Source organism: Lonchura striata, unplaced genomic scaffold, assembly GCF_046129695.1.
Source record: "Lonchura striata isolate bLonStr1 unplaced genomic scaffold, bLonStr1.mat Scaffold_145, whole genome shotgun sequence".
NCBI lineage: Eukaryota > Metazoa > Chordata > Aves > Passeriformes > Estrildidae > Lonchura > Lonchura striata.
The window spans coordinates 118,066-133,062 of record NW_027461096.1 but is presented as its reverse complement, the minus strand read 5'-3'; the positions used below and the strand labels follow the sequence as shown (position 1 = coordinate 133,062).

The 14,997-nt window shown below is 48.8% G+C and overlaps 1 long non-coding RNA gene across 1 annotated transcript; it reads left to right on the top strand.

Moving 5' to 3' along the window:
- The first annotated feature begins 5,422 nt into the window (after positions 1–5,422).
- Positions 5,423–6,040, top strand: LOC144248473 (uncharacterized). The gene is made up of 2 exons (XR_013341755.1): positions 5,423–5,491; positions 5,737–6,040. It is a non-coding gene; the product is annotated as an uncharacterized LOC144248473 (long non-coding RNA).
- The last annotated feature ends 8,957 nt before the right edge of the window (positions 6,041–14,997 follow it).

The following is a 14,997-nucleotide window of genomic DNA, read 5'->3' as shown; positions in this document are numbered from 1 at the left end:
TGGGGAGGGGTCTAAAAAGGACTTCATATAGATACCGGTGTAGGTGGGTGTACAGATGTCTGTACATATTTAGCTATCTATTTATCTATCTTTACATACAGATATATGAAACACTTATAATAACTATACTTTCCTCCATTCCTAAGCTTCTCCCAGAAGTGCTTTTCTGCTGTATTTGGTGTTGCACATGTGACACGGGGGAAGGGTTAGAAACCTCTGGTGGGGAGACAGGAGTTCAAATGCAGTCTTGGGCCTGGCATCTAAATCAAAACAAGCTTCTTCCAGGCTCCTAAAGCTTGCTCTGAGCCAACAGACACTTCTCTAGGCTACGTGGGCTGGGGTTCTCAGTAAATAAGTGACAGTGTCATTGCATCATATGGAAAGTTTAGATTGGGAAAGCTGAAATTGTCCTCGCTAAACGTTGGCATGTCCTTGTATTTGGTAACATAGAGGCCCAGAGGATGTTTGTCATTGAGTGTCACAGCAGGAAGGAATGCAGGAAAAACCCCTCTTTGGTGGGGTCAGGACAGGATCTGCACCCTGTTATGCTCCTGCCCTGACAGAAGCTCAGCAAGCTCCTGTTGCTCTGTCAGGCCCCTGCAGGAAAGCTTTGAACAATGGTCAATGCAGGAGAGATGTCACAGGTGATGGAGCGTGTTTGTGCCAAGGCACAGTGCAGAAGTGAGCCCTGGCTCCAGTGAATGCCACGTATTTTTATGAGTTTTCAGTGTGTTTTCAGAAGTATCCCTTGGAATGCAGAACTGAGGATTAAAACTAATAGCTGGCTGTGTCAATACTGAGTGGTTTTACTCTGTAATGGTAGAATTCAGTGGCCTCTTCACTTCAAAGGTGTCAATTGAAAGATGTTGCGATGAAAAAGAGGTGGAGATGAACAGTGCTTTGAGAGAGCAGAAATGAAGGTTGCGGGCAATACTGAAGAAGAAGCAGATGCAGGTGGTGAGGGAGTTGGGTTTTTGCGAGAAGAGAGTGTTTCTCAGGAGCAGAGAGCCAGCGGGCTCTCCGGGGACAGCAGTGCTGGGGATGAGGTGAGTCTGTGCCCTGCACAGCTCCCTGGCCCCATGATGGAGAGTTGTCCCAGTGGCTGTAGCTTGGGGGCCGAGTCTCCATCCTCTCAGCTTACCATGGGAGCCTATCCCAGCCCAGCAGAGCTGCTGGAAATCTCCCTGTATTCCTGCTTAGACTCTGGTCTTTGGTTTGGTCTGGGCAGTGCCCGGTGCTTTGCTCAGGGACCGTCTAGCCTTGCCCTGTACTTGCACTGCTGACCCCAGCATTTGCCACACTCTTCCCCGGGCTTTGATTGTGTTTCTGGACTCAAAGCTGTGCTTCTGACACTCGGTTTCCTTTGGCCTCGCTATGTGTTAGCTCAGTCTTTTGCTACCAGCCTGCTTCCCTGCTCAAGATTTCAATTGCTGGAGAGATGTGCAGACTCCCTGTAGAGTGTAGATTGGAGAAGCTCAGAAGCCATCTGAGGGCCTCCCCCAGAAATAAGCCAAGGGTTTGGTGCCTGTTTAGCTTCCCCGTGTTTGGCAAGTTCAGCTGTGCAGCCTGCCCTACAAGCAGGCATTTAAGCTAGATCATACTCAGAAGTCTCTCTTAGGCAGAGATAAATAATTGCTTCTACACTCAAGTCTCCCACCTCAGCCTGGGAACACAAGATGTGGGGCAGAATCAGTGAGGAGGGACCCCACACCAACTGCCTGAAACGCACAATATACCCTCAGAGAATGCAGCTGCAGTGCCTAAGGGGATCTTTGAGGTCCAGGAAATGAAATGTCTTAGGAACAGGCTATCAGACTGTCCCTCTGGAATTGCAGCTAAATTTAGGTTGCAGATTATCAGAGCATCCATTTGCTCTCTCCCTGGCCATGGCAATGTCTGCACAATTCCACAGCACATTCAAGAGGATGTTAGCAACTTGCTCAGTCTGAGGATCATCTGTTTCCTACCGATGGGTCTTTGCCCACCCTCTCCTTGCTGGAGGGCATGAGGAGCCCTCAGTCTCAAGGAGCTCTTGCCTTATTTGGCCCTGTGGAAACCACAGGAGAGAGTGGAGCTCTTGCTGAAATTGGATCCAGTATATTACAGGAGTGATGACTTCCAAAAGTGTCCTAAGGTGGTACAAGTCAGCATGCTGGCACCCTCAGTCTCTACCCTCATTATTTCTGACAAACACTGTTCTGTTTCCTCAATTATTCTTGTATTTGGAGAAAAAGAGTGTTCACAGCCTTGTTCTAAGGACACGGTGCAGGGATAAAGATAAGTTTCAAACCATTACGTAAGAATATATAACATAACCCCAAACGTAACAAACACAGTGGATCATATAGTGCCTCTACACGCCTTCTTCCCTCAAGGAACTTTAAATGTTCTAAGAGTCATAAGCATATTTAATTACTGGGGAATGTTTAAGCACAGTTTCTTGCAAAGGAGGAAAGAAGAGGACTGCTAGGATCCTTCCCGCTGGAGGTTTTGCGTGGTTAGTGCCTTCTGCTCTGATGGAAGGCCTTGGTATAGAGGATTCCTCTGGCGGAATCCTCTGGTATGCTGGCAATTAATTAACTTTTCCTACCTTGCACACATGGAGATAGTGAACAAAAATCCTCCTCTATTTGTGTCAGAAGGTTATTGAGAGACTGGGTTCGAGAGAGTGACTGCCTAAGAAAAATTCTCCTAGCAGCCACCTCAGAAAGCCTCAAGAAGGAAGCAGCCTTGGCTTCAGTGTTCCCACTTGTCCAGCACAGGCACCTGGCGTGGGTTGGCTTCACCTTCTCACAGGCACGGTGAGGGGCACTGCCTGCTCTGGGGCACTGCAGCCCAGCACATCCAATTGGCTTTTACATTTCCAGCTCTTAGGAGTGAGTTCTTCAAAGTCACAGCTCTAGCAGCAGCAGGAGAAAAATCTCCTAGAGGCTTTCATGAGCAGCACTTAGGCTCTTCAGAAAACAGAGTCCAAGGCCACTTCACTAGGACTACTCTGGAGAAGGACAGAAAAGAGAAATTCAGCCTAGCCTCACCCCCACGACTTTGATTACCAGCTGAGGTAGGGTTAAATGAGTATTTAAAGAGGTTGGGTTCACTGACACCTGCTGGGACGCATTACCTCTTGTTAGGATGATCTAAGAGTTCTGCTGAGCTGAAGTAAAAGGCTTATATTTGTCCTCTTTGGGATGAAGGGGCTCTCAGTTGGCTTCAGTTCTTGTAAGTTGCCCTGATGATGCTGTAATGGAACAGGCTGACCTGTGGTTTAGAGCTTGCTGAATTAAATTAGTCACAGGTGACAAATGCAGTGTCCACAGAAGTCCCTCTCTGTCTGCTGAGCTGCAGCTCTACTTTGGGGGGTAATGAGTAAGTAAGGAATAAACGCATTTTGACTTTCAGGGTTCGAGCTGCACTTCCAGCTTTTTTAATTAAATAAAACATTATAAACTCAGCAGGCTTGCTCTGAAGACCCTGGAAATCACAAAATTATTAAGGTTGAAAGGGACCCACCAGTGGAGTCATCTTGTACAATGTCCCTGCTCAAGCAGGAGGAAAATGTCTGAAATCAGAGTTCAGTTCCCTATTGCAACAGTGGTAGGGTGGAATTTTGTCTCTTTTTCGAGTTTATGTTAAAAGGTGTAGGCAGCTATGATGGAAAATTGTAAAACTGGACGTCTTGCTGACCAAGCCCAGTGTTCCTTGACTTTAAATGCTGCACAGATATGAGACTACCTAAGTTTGTGATCCTCCTGCTAGTAATCCGAGTGCAAGTGTGTCAGGGATATGGAAGTCCTAGAGACCAAGCACTGAGTCATTACAAAGGAGAAATACATGTCAAAGAGAATCGTGCAGGTTCTTGCCAAAATGTATTTATTAGGAGATGGACCCTGAATTTTTCAAATCCTGCTGTAGGGCAGTGTCACTTGGGCTTTGCCCTAAGGTGGAATTCTGAGTATGCCAGGTATTCCTCTTTATTCCTCCCACTGTTAGATTAAACTGTGGCACTTTGTGTCCTAATCCAAGAATCAAAAGCTGTTCTTTCCCTGGCTGGGACGGGTTCCTCAGTCCTATGAGGGTAATACAGAGCAACAGACAGCACTCAAAGCTCCTGTCATATGGCACTGCAGGGTGCACATTGTGCAAGCAAAAGGAAGAACTGGAGACTATAGGAGATCAACCTAATGAACAGCTCCTGAGCTCTGCGGAGAAGTGATACAGCTCCCTGGAGCACTGCTGGAAGTAGCAGAATAATTGGCTGCAAATAATGCTGTCCAAATGGAGGGCTTTTCTGTCACAGAAATGGAGAAAATGACTTTCATTATTCAGTTAGCTCCTGGCACGCTGGTTTCAGTGGTGCTTTTGACTCAATCTGAGCCTCCAAGGTGTGGTACCAGAAGAGGTGTTGCCAGCTTCTCCTAAGGCCACCATACAGACATGCGAGTATGTGAAAGTAACTGATAGCTCTAGCTCTAGTTCTGGTTAGAGATGTAGGGAATGCCCCTTTACTATGATAATATGCTGTAAGAGCATCTTCAAAAGGAAGGTGTCAGAAATTCTTTAGTGTTATTTTTGTGCTGTGGTCTGCAGAGGTGTAGCTGTCATTCCAGAACTATTTTTGTTTTGATGGTTTGAGGCATTGTGGGTTTGAGTCAGGAATAATTTTTTGTTAAGTTTATTTGTGATATTTAAAAACCCAGCTCCACGTGGCAGCTCATATTTCCAAGTGCTTTATTTAACAGGAAGCTGGTTTGTTCCTTCTTGTGAGTAGGATCGTTGGCTTTGCATGGGCAAAGCCACTCCGGAATTTCAGGCTAAGAAAAGAGTTAGGGAACTCTTTTCAAACATAGTCCTGGAGAGGTAGCAAGCAGCTTGGCTTGGTGATCCTGTGGGGAAATAGAAGAATATCTGTTCTGATTTTTGTCTTCTCTTTCTTCCACAGCTGATTCTGTATCCCTGACTTCCCTTCACGTCAGGGACACGTGGCTTGGAGTACAGGAGCTGGATTTGTCACTTAGCTGCGGCAGGTTGGTGCAGGTAACGAATTACAGGTGACTTGGAAACTGGGGAACAAAGGGAAGGATCTGTTATGTCTCTTAGCAAAAAAATTGGCTCCATCAGGGCATTAATTCAGGGGACTGACACTTCACCTTTAACGTTCTGCCCTGCTCCATCCTCATCGCCGTGAGCCATGAGAGCCTCCTGAGCTGTTCTCCTATAGACCTACCTTGTCTGGTCAAAAAAAAAAATCAGTATTTTATTACTGGGTGCAAACTCAGGGGGAAGATTTTATTCAACATCTCTCAGTGGGACATTAAAGCTCCAAATTCCCTTTTCTGGAACACTTTGAGAAACAATATTACTTCTGTAATTTTTATTACAGGCATTTTTATCTTTTTGAAGAACCAAAAAGACTGCGTGTGTGCCCTTCATATCCATCCTCTGTCTAATACAGGACAGGAGAAGAAGGCTGCAGAGCTTCCTACACTGGGGTGTAAGTAGCCAGTATGAATAGAAGACTGGGCTAGGGAATTAGGACGGTTTGCTTGGGTTTAAAAAGCTTGAATGGCACTTCAAGACATTTATGTCAGACATGGTTTGTTTTTATTACCCTTTTTTTAATTTAAAAAAAACCCACACACACACAAAAAAACCACAAACCAAACCAAAACAAAACCCTAATCCATCCCTGCTGCTGCGATGTGGGACCAAAACCCGCGTTCCCAGCGCTCGGAACAGGTGAGAGGTGGAACTAAAGCCCAAAGGATTTTCTGCTCAGTGACTGTAGCTGAGTTTTACTGGGAGCTCTCTGGGAAATCTGGCACATCGTTCGGGGATGTGGCCATGAGGGAAGCGGAGCCCAGCTGCAAACAGGCAGTGCCGGAGCGAGAACCTCTGCAATGCAAACCGGGCTTTCTTCCGTGGAATCCCGGCTGTGTGCTGCCCCAGGGCCTTTGTACAAATAGCGTCACCGGAGCTGCACATTCTTTGTGGTAGGGATGGGATTTTGGGGGGGGGTCAATAAAAAGGAGATTTAAAATGAGGGAATTGCTTTTACGTGTAACTATTCTTGTCCTAAAGGGGCCATCAGCTCTGTCCCGAGAGCTGAGTTATGAGTGTGTGTGTTGAAAGAGCCGCAAGCCTTTAGGGGTTGCAGTTTGTGTGCCCTGGAATGAGGTGCCCTGAGGAAATGTGTGAGCCGGAGGGAGCCGGGGCCGGGCGGAGGGAGCCGAGCTGTGGGAGTGGGCGAATGGAGGCGGGTGCGGGCGGGACTAGGCGAGCGTGGGCGAAAGCGGCCGAAAGGGGCCGAGGAGGCGAGCGGAGCCGAGCTTTGCCGAGTTCAGCCGAGGCGAGCCGAGCTTTGCCGAAGAGGCGAATGGAGGCGAATGCGGCCGGAAATAGCCGAGCGTGGCCGACAGTAGCCGAAGCTGGCCGAGGAGCCGAGTCCAGCCGAACGGAGCCGAGCTCTGCCGAGCGCAGCAGCCCGGGCCGGCCGGGGCGCCAGGGCGGGGCCGGGGCGCCGGGAGGGATCCCCCTCCTGTCCCTCTCTCTCCCGCTCCATGCTCCTGCCCGTATTCAGTTACCTCTCTTTCCCCCGTTTCCATGTCCCCCCCAAACCCGGCTCCTTCCTGTCCTGTCCTGTCCCTGCCCCGCTGCTCCGTTCCATTCCCCCTCTCTCCCTCCTCTGTGCCCCGTCCCTCTTGCTGCCCTGCCGGCCTTTCCCTTCCCCGACCGCTTTCCTCCGCAGCCCGACCTTCCTCCCCGCCCTTTCGCATGTCCCGCTCTCCCTCCTCTCTTCCCGTCGCCCCTTCGCTTCTTTCCCCCGCAGCCGCGGGGCTCGGGGCGCCGGAGAATAAAGCCCCGAGGGCCGGAGCCCGGCGCCCCCCGGGCCTTGCGGGAGTCCCCGCACGGGGCCGGAGCTCTCGGCGGATCCCCCGCGCCGCTCGGACCCCGCCCCGGCGCTGCCGGACCTGCGGCTCCGCCGGCATCGCGCTGCGAGCGGCCCCCGCTCTGTGCCGTGCCGGCCGTGCCGCGTCCCCGCCGCCTCTGCCGCTCCCTGTTTCTGCCCCTGGCCCGCGACAGCGAGGCGGGGCAGGAGCTTCGAGCCTTCTGGGGGCTGCCCCCCCCTTTCTTGTTGCGGCGGAGTCCCTTTCTGGGGGGATGGAGGTGTGGGAAGGGCTGGAAGGGAGTGCTGGGCTGCTGTCCGGGGCAGTTGGACTCGTCCTGTGCCTTCTTCGGGGGTCAGGGTTAGGGGCTGAAGCCTCGGGCCTCTGATGGCATTTGGGGCACCCCAAGGTCGCTAGGAGAGTTACGCACACTGCGGTGGAGGAGCGGGTGGGTGGCGAATGAGGGGGGCGGGTCACGCTGGGTGCCGTCCCGCAGAGGGACCCAAAGCTGCCCCAAAATTCCCTGGGAGGGGTGTGTGTAGAATACTAAAACCTGGCAAGTGTTTCGTTTTCACAGCTATTGGTAAAGAATAGGAAGCTATGGCTAACCTCTTTTGGAAAGAAGCCCTCTCTCGATCCACTCATTTGTACCCAGGAATGTAGGAAACTCTGACTGTGGATGGGCAGTAGTTTTGAAAATCATGCCCTAGCCTTTTTCTCTAGGAACGAACCAAGCAAGTGCCCTGAAACCAGCGGAGCAGCTGCAGGGGCTGAAGGGAACAGAAAGGGCTCCCGGCACCTTTTGCCTTCGTTCTCTGCCATTCCCCCAAACGTGTCGCAGTCCCAGAAGAGGCGTTTGTCATGCAGCCTGCCAAAATAAAGACCTGTAAAATCCTAGTTCTGCCTTTTGTTTAACGTGTTTTTACTTCCTATTTATGTCATCACAGAAAGCAAGGAAAGAATAAATATGTCTGGTTCCCACTATTGCTCCGTGCAGGCATTTTTAAAGGCTGCTGTACTTCTGTCCTCTTTTTCCACTCCAAGCTTGACTTTTCCCCTCCTTTTTCGAGGTCGGCTGCTTTGGGTGTCCCAAGCAGGGCTGGGTTCCTCGGCAGGGGTCTTAGGAGTTGGTGCCGATTCTGCTTTTTCCGAAGGTGTAGCAAAGTGTGCCAGCAAAAGGACTGTTTTCTCCAGGGGAAAGCTTTCTTTCAATCACCATCAGTGCATGTATGTGTTTTAATTGTGTAACCAGGTGGATTAAGAAAAGCCGACAGCCGTAGCAGATTTCTGTTGAATCTGTATCTGTGAGAAGTGGGCTGTGTGCTGGAGACGGAGAGACGCTTTTGGAGAGTGGAAACAGCGGCAGGTGTGAGCTGTTAGGATGATGAGGGCTCAGAGCAGGCCCCAAGTGTGAGCTGTGAGGATGATGAGGAGGGCTCAGAGCAGCCCCAGGTGTGAGTTATTAGGATGATGAGGGCTCAGACCAGCCACAGGTGTGAGTTGTTAAGATGATGAGGGCTCAGAGCAGCCACAGGTGTGAGCTGAGAGGATGATGAGGAGGGCGCGGCTCCTCCGGCGGCTGATTTAGGGGGTTTTCCTCCCATCGGTTTTGCACAAAGCTGCTGGAGAAGCGGAGTTTATGAGGGGCTCCCGGGGCTGTCTCCTGGAAGGACGGTGAGTGCTTTGGACAGGGTCCGGGGGATCACCTGGATTCGTGGAGCATTGCTCAAAGGAGGAGCCGAGGGACAAACCTTTGTGCCGAGAAGCAGCAGCCGAGCAGGTGAGCTGGTGCGCTTTTTTAGCCGGGACTTTTCTCCTTTCCCTTGAAATTTCGTCATCCTGAGGTTGAATTGGAGGGGGCAGTCCTGTGGTCCCGCCTTTTAAGGGGTTTGGATTGAGGTAAGAAGCCCCCTTTTGCCATCATTTGAGGCAAGCCGCTTCTTTTCTGCTCTTCTAGGGGACGCAGTTGAAGGGGATCCCACATTTCTTTTCCCTTGTTGGAGGGAGGTGAGCGCCGGAGCGTGGCGTCAGTGTCGGGCCTTCAGAGGAAGGGAGCTGCAGCCGTGGCAGCGCTGGCAGGGCGGGGATCGGGCTGTGCCGCTGCATTCGGGGCGCTTCTTCTGCCCCCGGCCCGGCAGCGAAGGGTGCGGCGCGGAGCCCTGCCGGCAGTGCCGGGGCTGGCCGGGGCGGAAGGGGAGCTGGGCGCGGCTGGGCTGCCGCGGGCCCGCCGGAGCCGCGCCGGTGCGAGCCGTGCGGAGCCGAGCGGAGCTTTGGCCGGTCCGGTGGGCGGGGGAGGCGGCGCGGGCGCCGCGCCGGTGCCGGCCGGTGCCGCCGCTCCGTCCGCTCCGGGCGCGGGGCTCGGGCGCCGCCGGGGCCCCCCGGGCCCGGTGCCGGCCCCGCCGGGCCGGGGGCAGCGGGCGGGGGTCTGCCGGCGCGGCGCCGCCTCTGCCTGCCGGAGGAGCCGCTTTCCTGCCGGAGCCGCGCTGCGCCCGGGGCCGGGAGCGCGGCTCCGCATCTTCCAGCCTCCCTCGCTGCGCTGCTTTTGAGGCGCTCCTGAGGAGTTTATTGGGTCGTAGTTGGTGTATGAGAAGGGTCACGGTGTACTTGTTGGTTGTTACGGTTCTTGGTTCAGGTGCTGTGACAAGGGTTTTTTTGGATTGAGTTTGTTGTTGGATTTTTTTTTTTTTTGTGCGATATGTTGGATTTTTTTTTTTTCGTTGTTTTTATATTATAAAAATATAATTGTTGTTATCTTCTTAAAGGATATTTTTTTTAAGGTTTACAATAGTTTTTATGGGTCGTAGCATGAAGTACAGGGTTGGTTTTTAATTAGGTTGTGGTGGCTTTTATTAGCGCGAGTATGTAGTGTTAGTTTTGGTGGGTTTGAGGTAGTGTCCTGTAGTGAATTAGTGAGGGTTTTTTTTTAAATGTTGAGTATTGCTTTTTTAAAAATTCTATTATAGAGGTTTTATTCATTTGGTTTGTTTAATTGTCGTGGATGTTATATTGTTACCGGTAATTTGGGAGTTATCGTTTATGGTTACATTTATCTTTTGGTGACGTGTTTGTTTCTTGGTGGTATTTGTATTTTGATGGATTGAGGCATTTTGGGTTTATTGAGTTAGGAGTAATTTTTTTGGTTGTTAATTTCAGTTTATTTATTTGAGTTTTTGTTTTAGTTTGATGTATTTGTTGGTTGCTTTTTATTAGTGGTTTTTTTTAGGAACTTGTGTATTTATACGGTGGATTTTTTAGGTAGTTTTTTATTTGGGTGCTTTTTATTGTCTAGTGGTTTAGATTTTTTTAATATCGTTTATTACTTTGGTTTTTAAAGATAACTTAGCAGAGTACTGGTTACTCTTTGAGTTAGTGTAGAGATCAGGTTTTCATTTTTAGTAGCTTTCAGGGTCTGTTGTATGGTTTGAAGTTTAGTATGTTGGTTGGACTTCTTTTTCTAGGGGGTTTTGTGATTTGTGGGTTTCTATAGGGCTATTTTTTATTTTTGTTTCTTTTTTGTGATGTGCCTCATTAACAACTGGTAGTAAAAAGAGTAGTTTGGGGTTTTTTTTGCTGGTAGTTGGTTCTATGGTGGTGTATTTTTAGTTTCTGTTGTTTGTTTTTGGGTTTCTTTTGTTAGAGATTAAAGTTTTTATTTTGGGGTTAATTTGTAATTATTTTTAAGGTTTTAGGGCGATTGAGATTTTTTATATGGATGTCCTGTATGATAACAGTTAATTTATTTGCTTTATGTGGCATTGATGGCAGGGTAGAGGACATTTTTGTCTGTGTTTTATTGTTTGTTTCTGAGGTGGTTTGGCATTTTCTTATAGGTTGGGGTTCTTTTTGTTGGCTCATGGAGCCATTCTGGCTGTTTTTGATGAAATTGGTGGGAATTTGATGTTTCTTTTGTTATTTTATTTTTAGAAATTGGATCTTTTCAGTAGGCTTTTTGATATTCCTTTTTTTTTTTTTTTTGGTGGTGTAATAGTCTTTTAGATGAATTTGGATGATTTTAAAAAATATTTTTGTTATACTTTTCATCTAATGTTGTTGGATTATTACAGATGTTTTGGAGTTTTATTTTTTTAAGTTTCATTTGGATGAATTTATGCTAGATGGTAGGATTGTGTTTTTATTTTTGGGGTAGTTGGTTGTAGGTGTATTGTATGTTTTTCAAGTGAAGGTAAATTGAGGTTTGTATTCAGTTGTTAGAGGAATGGAGAAAAATATTGGTAATGTTAACAGTGGTGTGTTATTTTGTGGTTTTTGATTTATAGTAAGTCTGGTACAGTAGTGTTTAATGGTGGCGTTATTTAAGGTATGATAGTTTATAGTTAATTCTTATTTGTTTTAGATTTGTGTGTAGGTTAGAGGAGGTTGTTGAAGGGTGAGTGGGTTTTGTAGATTAATTTTAGTGTTTCAGTTTATAGAGCATTTTTTGGATGGGAGTTACGGTGTTTTGAGTTGTTTGGTATTGCTGGTGATGTATTGTTGAAGTCGTAAGGGGTATTTGTTGTTTTTTTTTCAAGAAGGTTTATTGTAGATAGTTTTAGATAGTTGTGGTGGGTTGCTTAATTGTTTTATGTTTTTTGGCTTTTTAGTAGTTGTTTGAAATATGTTAGAGTTTTTTGGGTTTATTGAAATACTTGATTTTGAGGAAGTTCCTGTTTAGAATGTATGATTTTTTTTTTTTTGCTTAAAATAAAAATTTTATATTTTATTTTTAGTGAGGTTTATTTTTTTTTTTCTTTTCTTACTGCTATATTTTGTGATATTTGTGTTAGGTTAGTAATAGGAATAGCTTTACTCTTATACGTTGAAATGAGAGTAGTGTGTAATGCGTACTGGTGTTCATAAAAGTTTAATATTTTTATGGTTCTGATGTGTTAGGTTAATGAATTTATAAAGTTTACAAGACTTTTTTTTTTTTTATTTCGATACAGGCAGGGTTATCTTAGTTTCAAGGATTTTTTGGCATAGATTAAGAGGTCTTATTGAGGGGATAGGACAGGGTGTCTCTGTCAATCTATTCGGATACTGGGTAAATAAAATTAATATTTTGGTAGAATTTTTGGATTTTGTTAGTTTATTTATTTATGAATTTGTGTGCCTGCAGTTGTAGTGTCTCTCAGTATCCATTCATGTTTGTGTGTGTTAGGCAGTCCACTCGTGTACCAGCGAGTCCCCCCTGCAAGCGGCCGCAGAGCCGCTCCTTCGCTCTCCTGGGAATTCGGGGAGCGGCACACGGCTCTGCGACGAAGCCTTGATCTGTGTCACTTGAAGGTGGCACCAGGGAGCCTCAGGAGCAGACGAGGAGTTGCTGTAAGTCGGGGAACTACTAGTGAGGGGGACCAGGGTCCACTCGAGTTTTGGGAACGCCACCTCACCTCGCCTGCTCTTCAGCCAGGCAGACCCTGCCAGGAGAGCGTGGGTGAAGCGTGTGGCCCGAGGAGCCCGGCGTTCTCAGGAGAATAATGGTGAGCAGCAGGATTGCTGGGTTTTGTCCATTGTGCAGCTAAGATCATGCAGTGATGTTTGGTGTTCTCGATTGTAGCTGAGCGCGGGACCACAGCCCGGTGACCATTGGACATTCCCCGCAGGCGAGGCAGCCTCCATTGGCACGCGATGTGGATTCTCATCCCCAGATGCCTGAGAGATAAGTTGAGTGCTCAGGCCCACAGTGGGGGTGAAAGCGGGGTGCTCTCATCCCCAGATGGCTGAGAGATAACTATAGGGGTCAGGCCCACATTGGGGGTGAAAGTGGGGTGCTGGGAGGGCCTTATGAATGAGCTTTGGGGGCAGGGATGTGCAAGAAGCATCTCCTAAGGCCATCTAAAGGCAAAAAGTGTCTGTTTTGATCACAGTGCTGAGGTGCTCAGGGCAGAGCAGTTGCGGTGTGTGTCCTGTCACTTGTCTCTGGTGCACTGTGTGTTCTTTGGGTCTCTCGGTCCTTTCTTCTCCTCAAAAGCTCTCTCTCCCTGTCCTGTGTCGTGGATGTCTGCACGTATTTTTCCTGGAGCTGTTCTGCCCTGCTGCATAGCCTGTAACAACACAAGTCCTGGGGACTTGAAATTGGCAGTGCAGGGTGTAGTTGGGCTCTAGATTGTATGGGGAGATTGGCTTAATATGTTTAGTCGTGTTAAGTTGTCCTGCAGCCGTTTGACACCAGTCCTAACTTTCTTTCAGATGCTGACAGTTCAAATCTGTGGCCAAGGGCCCCAGTCCTGGGTCAGGGTTTTCCCATGAGCAGGTCAGTCATTTTTTGCATTTGCAGGGGATGCTTGAAGGGTGTCTTTGTCACAGCGGTGTTCTTTGCCTTTATTTTCAGGAGGTCCAGGCAGATAGCAGCAGTCAAGGCCAAGTGTGCCAGGTGAGCAGTGGGCCAAAGCAGTTGTTTGTGCTCAGGTTTCAGGTTTTGGAGCAATTGTATGTATCTGTTCTTGTTTGTGTGTTTAGGGAATCCACCCAGAGTATGCCAAGCCCCTGTCACCAAGAGCTGATGGCCTGTATTTCCTGTGCTTGTGGGCTCTCTGGATGTATTTTAGGACTCTGAGATGAAGCCTTGAAATTTTGTATTTCACGATGGCATCCAGGGAGCCTTTGGCAATGGCTGAGGAGTTGCGGTGAGTTGCCGAGGTAGGGAGGGGGAGCCAAGGTCCACTCGTGTTTCAGCAATGCCGAGTCACTTTGTCTCTTCTTAACCCAGACAGACCCTGCGATGATGGTGGCAGCCTCCGAGCCTGGCCAAAGTGCGTGACCTGAGCATTCTTAGGAGAACGGTGAGTAGCAGGATTGCTGGGTTTTGTCCATTGTGCAGCTAAGATCATGCAGTGATGTTTGGTGTTCTCGATTGTAGCTGAGCGCGGGACCACAGCCCGGTGACCATTGGACATTCCCCGCAGGCGAGGCAGCCTCCATTGGCACGCGATGTGGATTCTCATCCCCAGATGGCTGAGAGATAAGTTGAGGGCTCAGGCCCACATTGGGGGTGAAAGTGGGGTGCTGGGAGGGTTTTATGAATGAGCTTTGGGGGCAGGGATGTGCAAGAAGCATCTCCTAAGGCCATCTAAAGGCAAAAAGTGTCTGTTTTGATCACAGTGCTGAGGTGCTCAGGGCAGAGCAGTTGCGGTGTGTGTCCTGTCACTTGTCTCTGGTGCACTGTGTGTTCTTTGGGTCACTCGGTCCTTTCTGCTCCTCAAAAGCTCTCTCTCCCTGTCCTGTGTCGTGGATGTCTGCACGTATTTTTCCTGGAGCTGTTCTGCCCTGCTGCATAGCCTGTAACAACACAAGTCCTGGGGACTTGAAATTGGCAGTGCAGGGTGTAGTTGGGCTCTAGATTGTATGGGGAGATTGGCTTAATATGTTTAGTCGTGTTAAGTTGTCCTGCAGCCGTTTGACACCAGTCCTAACTTTCTTTCAGATGCTGACAGTTCAAATCTGTGGCCAAGGGCCCCAGTCCTGGGTCAGGGTTTTCCCATGAGCAGGTCAGTCATTTTTTGCATTTGCAGGGGATGCTTGAATGGTGTCTTTGTCACAGCGGTGTTCTTTGGCCTTTATTTTCAGGAGGTCCAGGCAGATAGCAGCAGTCAAGGCCAAGTGTGCCAGGTGAGCAGTGGGCCAAAGCAGTTGTTTGTGCTCAGGTTTCAGGTTTTGGAGCAATTGTATGTATCTGTTCTTGTTTGTGTGTTTAGGGAATCCACCCAGAGTATGCCAAGCCCCTGTCACCAACAGCTGATGGCCTGGATTTCCTGTGCTTGTGAGCCCTCTGGATGTATTTTAGGACTGTGAGATGAAGCCTTGAAATTTTGTATTTCACGATGGCATCCAGGGAGCCTTTGGCAATGGCTGAGGAGTTGCGGTGAGTTGCCGAGGTAGGGAGGGGGAGCCAAGGTCCACTCGTGTTTCAGCAATGCCGAGTCACTTTGTCTCTTCTTAACCCAGGCAGACCCTGCGAAGACGGTGGCAGCCTCTGAGCCTGGCCAAAGTGCGTGGCCCGAGCATTCTTAGGATAGCGGTGAGTAGCAGGATTGCTGGGTTTTGTCCATTGTGCAGCTAAGATCATGCAGTGATGTTTGGTGTTCTCGATTGTAGCTGAGCACGGGACCACAGCCCG